This window comes from Myotis davidii, unplaced genomic scaffold, assembly GCF_000327345.1.
Source record: "Myotis davidii unplaced genomic scaffold, ASM32734v1 scaffold207, whole genome shotgun sequence".
Taxonomy (NCBI): Eukaryota; Metazoa; Chordata; class Mammalia; order Chiroptera; family Vespertilionidae; genus Myotis; species Myotis davidii.
In genome coordinates, this window is record NW_006298349.1 from 429,252 (window position 1) to 436,595 (window position 7,344).

General features: G+C 45.8%; 1 long non-coding RNA gene across 1 annotated transcript in view; it reads left to right on the forward strand.

The window, feature by feature from the left end:
- LOC107184706 overlaps positions 1 to 6,886 on the forward strand; it is an 8,574-nt gene extending 1,688 nt beyond the window's left edge. Inside the window, exons 2-3 of the long non-coding RNA XR_001515605.1 lie at positions 1,435 to 1,436; positions 6,874 to 6,886. This is a non-coding gene — a long non-coding RNA (uncharacterized LOC107184706). The remainder of the gene's footprint in view (positions 1 to 1,434; positions 1,437 to 6,873) is intronic.
- Positions 6,887 to 7,344: the final 458 nt, after the last annotated feature.

Here is a 7,344-nt window from a genome sequence, read left to right on the forward strand (position 1 = left end):
GTGAGGATACGGCCCTGTTAGGACGGTTGCTAGGAGACCGTATCCTCGGCCCAAGAATGCAGTTAGAAGCACTTGCAGCGCTGGAGGGAGGAGCGCATTGGACAGACAGAGAGGCTGGTGGGAGGCCGGACTTGGGGTGCCTTCTTCAGCGAGAAATGAGTCACCTCCAGCAGACACCGAGGAAATAATGTTTCCGTTGTGTTATGTGTAGATACACATTTCATCTCAGTGATTAGGCTTAATCCTTTGGAAATCAGAAAATACCGGTATTTTTTTTTATCTGAATAAGCCTTGGATTTTACAATTAAATGCGGTTGTGCAGTTTACAGTTTGAGGATGGGACTTAGGCAATGACCACCTTCAGTGGCATTTTTTTTAAATTTTTTTAAGTGCAAAAAAGGTGTATTTGTACACACATCAATGAAGGAGGTCAGTATTTTGTCAAGTACAGAGGATCAAGATTCGTAAGTAGCTTATTGGGGACCACTACAATGAGAAGACTTGCTCTGTCTTCAGATGTTGGTCTATTTACCTAAGGCTTCTGCAGGCTTTCCCAGTGGATCCCTCCTCCTGGGCCTGACTTTCCAGTTCCTTACCATGTCCTAGCTGGCGTTGCAGGTGGTCTGTTACTGTTCTGTTCATCCAGGTATTTCCCATGAAGCATAAGACGTTCATTGTTGGCAGAAGCCATGGTCTTCAGGTCTAGCTGGAGCTTGAGTAACTGGCTCTCCAACTCCAGGGCAGACTGTAGAGCAGCGGTTCTCAACCTGTAGGTCTCCACCCCTTTGGGGGTCGGACGACCCTTTCACAGGGTTCGTCTAAGACCATCGGAAAACATATATAATTACATAATGTTTTTGTGATTAATCACTATGCTTTATGTTCAATTTGTATCAATGAAAATACATCCTGCATATCAGATATTTACATTACGATTCATAACAGTAGCAAAATTACAGTTATGGAGTAGCAACGAAAATAATTTTATGGTTGGGGGGTCACCACAACATGAGGAACTGTATTAAAGGGTCGTGGCATTAGGAAGATTGAGAACCACTGCTGTAGAGCTTGTATGCCATACATCAGTTATCTATCTCAGGCCTCTTAAACATTGGAAGGCAGATTTTACTCTCACATCCTCTTAGATAAGCTTAGGAATTGCTTTTCATGTCCTCCTTCACTTCAGCTTGATATTCAAAGAATGTGGCAAAAAGAAGTACTGAGTCTTCAATGGAATTACAGGCCATCTATCTTCTATCTACACTAATAAAATGGAAACATGCAAATTGACTGTCCCCTCTATGCCCATCAGCCAATCAGGGCAACTATGCAAATTAACCCAACAAAGATGGCGCCAGCCATGGAGCTAGAGCGAGCAGGAGGCTTGGGTTGCCCCGGGTGACGGAGGAAGCCAAGTTTCCCGAACCGCTGAAGGAGTGGCTGGGGGGCCTGGATTGGGCGACCCAGGCTTCCTGCCCGCCCTGGCCTCTGCTCAAGGAGGGGCTGGGGGCCTGGGTTGCCAGGGGGCGAGGCCAGCCTGATAACAGCCCTCAGCCCCTCACCCAGGCTGGCCAGGCACCCCAGTGGGGACTCCCACCTTGAAGAGGCTGTGGCCAGCCTGAAAATGGCCCTCAGCCCCTTACTCAGGCTGGCCACACCCTCATGGAGTAAGAGTCCCCACTGGAGGGTGTGGCCAGCCTGCAAACAGCCATCAGCCCCTCACCCAGGCTGGCCACACCCCCCAGCGGGGACCCTCACCCCATGGGGGTGTGGCTGGCCTGCAAACCACCACAGGACCCTCGCCCAGCTGCCCCAGGCCCCAAGGGAACCCCCAACCCTGATCTGGGACACCCCTCAGGGCAAACCACCCAGCTCCCACCTGTGCACCAGGCCTCTGTACTAGTTAAAGGGTAATATGCTAACTAGACTGGGAGACCTTCCAGACATTCTTCTGGACAAAGCCATGATGGTGGGGCCGAGGTAAAGGCGGTTAGAGGCCAAGAGGGGAGGGCAGTTGTGGGTGATCAGGCTGTTGGGGGTGACCAGACCAGCAGGGAGGCCAGTTGGAGGCAAGCAGGCCGTCAGTGGGGGTCAGTTGGGGGTGATCAGGACAATGGGGGAGGGAGTTTGGAGTGAGCAGGCCAGCGGGGGGGAGGGGAGTTGGGGTTGATCAGGCTGGTAGGCAGAGTGGTTAGGGGCAATCAGGCAGGTGAGCGGTTAGGAGCCAGCAGGCCCAGATTGTGAGAGGGATGTCTGACTGCTGGTTTAGGCCTGATCAGTCGGACATCCCCGAGGGGTCCTGTATTAGAGAGGGTGCAGGCCGGGCTGAGGGACACCCCCCCTCCCATGCATGAATTTCATACACCAGGCCTCTAGTTTTTCCATGAACAGCTTGCCTTCAAAGAAAAGGTAATAAGGCTGGGATCCTACAGTGGACAGGCAAGTAGACCCAGCTAAGGATGGCTGGGGGTGATCCACCCCAACCAGGGATGGAATCCACAACCTAGGTATGTGCCTTCACCCAGAATGGAACCTGTAACCTTTTGGTGTATGGGAGGATTCTCCAATCAACTGAGTCACCTGGCCAGGGCTGGATTAGTGTGTGTGTTTGTTTTGTTTTGTTTTAAATGTTAATTGCTTAGTTTGAAGAAACAACTCCAGCTATAGATAGACAAGAGGTGGTGATAAATATTTTCAAAATTCAGATCTGTCAGCGTTGCAATACCTTTGGTAGTATACCAATCATGAACCGTAGTGTCCCTCATTTGTTCTCAGTACTTAAGGGGGATCATTTTCTTGCATCTGTTTGGGTCCTGGGCAACTGTGTTTCCAGCACTTTCTAGTGGACTGGTGAGGAAGGGTTGGTTTAACCTTGATGAGTAACAGTGTTACAGTTTGAATAGAATTCACAGCATATCTATAAGCTTAGTACAGTTTTGTTTTTAATGGTATGATTTCCTATTAAAATGCCAATTTATGTTATATCCTTTGTAAATAAGTAAAGGTTTTTTGTGAGCCTGACACTCGGCTACAATGTAACTACAGAAGTGAACCCCTGGATAAGCAGGAGTTGAAACTTTGCTTATCTAAGCCTAAGTGTGGGCTTTTGTATCCACACTTTGGTTCTTCTTTTGATAGGTGGAGAGTGAGAAGAACATGGTTAGATTTGGTAACTTTCTGCCCGCTTTAGGCTTGAATTGCACTATAGAATGTGAAATTTTCCATGATTTAGACTCAGTGCTATCACAGTGGCCTGTCTGCATTTCTGGCTTGTGTTAAATAGAACGAGTATCTTGCCACTTACGGGTTTGTGTGTGAAGATTGACACTAGCAGTAAAAACATAAGGGATTTGCAGTTGTATGGCTTGTATGACTTAACATAGTCTGCATTATATTTTGAACATTTAAAAAAAATAATTATTCCTATCTTCGAACCATTCTGTGACTAAAGTTTTACAGCAATCTATCCTCAAACACAGCCCTTTTTGTAGCTACTGTAAATACTTTTACCAAATATACCATAAGTGAAGAAGAGTTGTCATGCATACTATTAGTAATTTGGGGCCATTATTGAGTCTGGTTTAATTTGGGCAGTAATCTGGAGGATGGGAAATTGCTTTTGAAGGCTTCTAAGGCATAGAGTTTGGTACCTAAAGCAACTCTTTGGGTAGGTTCTTTTTTTGTTGTTGTTGTTGTTAATCCTTACCCAAGGATATTTTTTCATTGATTTTTAGGGAGAGTGATAGAGAGAGGGAAAGACAGAGAGAAACATCGATGTGAGAGAAACACATTGATTGGTTGCCTCCTGCATGAGCCCTGACCAGGACCAGGGCCAGGAGGAGCCTGCAACCAGACTATGTGCCCTTGCCCAGAATTGAACCCGGGACCCTTTGGTTCACAGGACAATGCTCTACCACTGAGCCACACTGGCCAGGGCGGGTAGAGCTTCTTAGAGAAATGTTTTGTTTGGGAAAGGGGCTAGAAAGAAGGGTATCTGTCTTCGAAATGAGAGGTAAGAGGCCAGAGGGCTCTAAGATCCAGAGTCATACCTTACCCTAGTGCAGTGGTTCTCAACCTTCCTAATGCCGTGACCGTTTTATAAAGTTCCTCATGTTGTGGTGACCCCAAATTTCATTATTACAAATTGAACATAATTAAAGCATTGTGATAAATCACAAAACCATATGTAATTATATATATATGTTTTCCGATGGTCTTAGGCAAACCCTGTGAAAGGGTCGTTCGGCCCCCAAAGGGGTTGCGACCCACAGGTTGAGAACCGCTGACCTAGTTTTTTCTTCTGTTTCTGTGTTTGTGGTTTTCACGTTACTGCTTATAGAAATGTGGTGTCGCACCCTTTGGAAGAAACTGGGATGACTCCATCTTTTTTTGAACTTCCCATTCTTCAATTCAGAGTCAGCGCTTGCCCGTGGGTTTTTCTCTTGAGGAATTGAAATCATAATTGTTAAAAGGCCATTTAAATGGTAGATGTCACTTAGCAAGTTAATACCTGCCTTAAAATTTAGACTATTTGTAGATGTCCAATGAAAATTCTTACGCATAGGATAATTTTAGCTTAAACATACGTAGTGGAATACATAGATAATTCTAGATGCTCAGATGTGGGTAAGTTTTACTAAGGAAGTTTTAAATTTATGAATCCATGTTTTTTAAAAAACATGGATTTTAAATTACAACCTGGCAGGTGTGGTTCAGTGGTTGGGCTTTGACCCATGACCCAGGAGGTCACAGTTCAATTCTAGGTGAGGGCACATGCCCAGTTTCTGAGCTCAATCCCCAGTAGGGGGCATTTAGAAGGCAGCCAATCAATGATTCTCTCTCATCAATGATGTTTCTGTCCTTCCCTCTCTCTTCCTCTCTGAAATCAATTAAAAAAAAAAAGATCTGTTTGCTGCCTAGGTCTTCCAGATTTTTTTAAAAAATATATTTTAGAGGAGGGGAGAGGGATAGAGAGTTAGAAACATCGATGAGAAACATCGATCAGCTGCCTCCTGCATGCCCCGCACAGGGGATGTGCCCGCAACCAAGGTACATGCCCCCGACTGGAATCGAACCCGGGACTCTCGAGTTGCAGGCCGACGCTTTATCCACTGAGGCAAACCGGTCAGGGCAGGGCCCAGATTTTTTAAAAATTGCAAATATGTGTACATATGAAGCAAAGTTAAATGTTTTTGTTTTTATTGTTGTAACTATACATGTTATGTGTATTTCCTTTTTTCACTTGTTGCCTATGCATATAGATCTCACTTATTTTTATTATTTTTTTAATCCTCACCTGAGGATATTTTTCCCATTGATTTTTAGAGAGTGGAAGGAAGGAGGAGAAAGAGAGAGACATCTATGTGAAAGAGTCACATCGATTGGTTGCCTCCTGCATGCACCCTGGCTGAGGCCAAGGGTCAGACCTGAAACCCAGCTATGTGCCCTTGACTGGGAATTGAACTTGAGACCCTTTCGTGCTCAGGCCAACTCTAACCACTTGGCAACACTACCCAGGGCTCACTGACTTTTTTCAACCATGCACCTAATATTACATTGAATGGTAACGGCCTCGTGTATTTTCCCTTGCATTCACTCCTTTTAAGTATGCATATATATGCTTTCAATTTGGAGAATTTAATTAAGACTTTTAAGAACTTGTAAAACTTAATTTTAGAATCCTTATAGAGAAGGAATAGTCTTAGACAATGAACTAAATGTGTCTTGGTTTGCTGAGGGATTGAAATGTGATTATTTGACATCAAACCGGAGATGCATTTAAAAAGTACAGTTTTATGTGTGTGAAATAATGGGGAGCAGAGGAGGTAGCTAAAAGGAGAGAAATAAAAAATTAAATGTGAATGATGGAAGTTTAGGATAACACAGTTTCATAGAGTACAAGTAGCACCCTACCCTCCATTCTGTGCCTTTCAGAGCTACAGCATAGGGGACTGGCTTGTGGACGCTTGTGTAGGAGAGAGCCTTTAAAGTCAGTGTGGAGGGTGGGTCAGGCCTTGGCGTGTGCTGTGGAAAGGGAGATCACTTCATTGAAAATGGTCTTGTATTATTTATCTCTAGTCGGTGGCACTTTGCTGTGTTTTAGAAAATGGTTTACTCTAGGTTTCTGTACTGATCCTCTCTTGTCAGTGCTGTTTCAGTTCTGAAGTCTTAGATTCTTCTCTTGAAATAGTGAATCTCATGCTTGATCTTTTGAGTAGAAATCATCATAAGGGAATAACTGTGCCTAGATTGACTGACACAACACAGTGTCATGAAGTGTACATGTATCTGGCTCCACAAATGACCAAATGAGTCTGTGTTGATAACCAAGTTAGGCGCTTTGATGGGGGTTTGCCTGCTGCTGAGAGGTCTCTCCTGGCTTTCCTCCGCCTGCTTTTTCCCCCATTTTATTTTATGAATTTGTTCTTTTTAAAAAATATATATTTTATTGATTTCAGAGAGGAAGGGAGAGGGAGATAAGAAACATCTGTATATATATATAAAAGCCTAAGTGACTGTTCAACCGGTAGCTATGACATGCACAGACAACCAGGGGGCAGACGCTCTGACCTGTAGGTTAGCTTGCTGCTGGGGTCCTGCCGATCGGGACTGGGTGAGACAGGCCAGACAAACCATGGAGTCCTCCCACAGTCCCTCCCCTGCCCCGATCTTGCACCTGTGGAGTCCTGGATTGCAAGAGGGCACAGGCCAGGCTGAGGGATCACACTGGTGCACGAATCTGTGCCCTGAGCCTCTAGTCCCATCTAATAAAAGAGAAACATGGTAATTAGCCGTACGTCCGCTACCCTTCCCGTTGGCTAATCGGGGCGATTTGCAAATTAACTGCCAGCCAAGAGGGCGGCTGGCAGCCAGGCAGCTTCAAGCTAACATGAGGCTTGCTTGCTTCAGTGACGGAGGAAACCACCGTTCCCCGCCTGCCTTGCCGGCCCTCTGAGCTTGCAGTTTGAAACAGTGGTACAAATATAGAAGCTAAATAAACCCCCAAAAACCTGCTTTCAGCCAGCCGGGATCTCAGAGCGGAGTTGATACAGTGTTTCGATTATAGAACCCAAACAAACCAGATACCTGCTTTCAGCAACAGAGGCCTCAGAGCTAAAGCTGGCCCAGAATAAAAAAAAAAAGAAGAAAAGGAGCGGTTGGGAGCTTCAGTCCCCCGCCAGCCGGAAAACAGCCCTCAGCCCCTGACCCAGACTGGCCAGGCACCCCAGTGGGGACCCTCCCCCTGATCCAGGACACCCTTCAGGCCAAACCAGCCGGCCCCACCCATGCACCAAGCCTCTATTCTATATAGTAAAAGGGTAATATGCCTCCCAGCACTGGGAT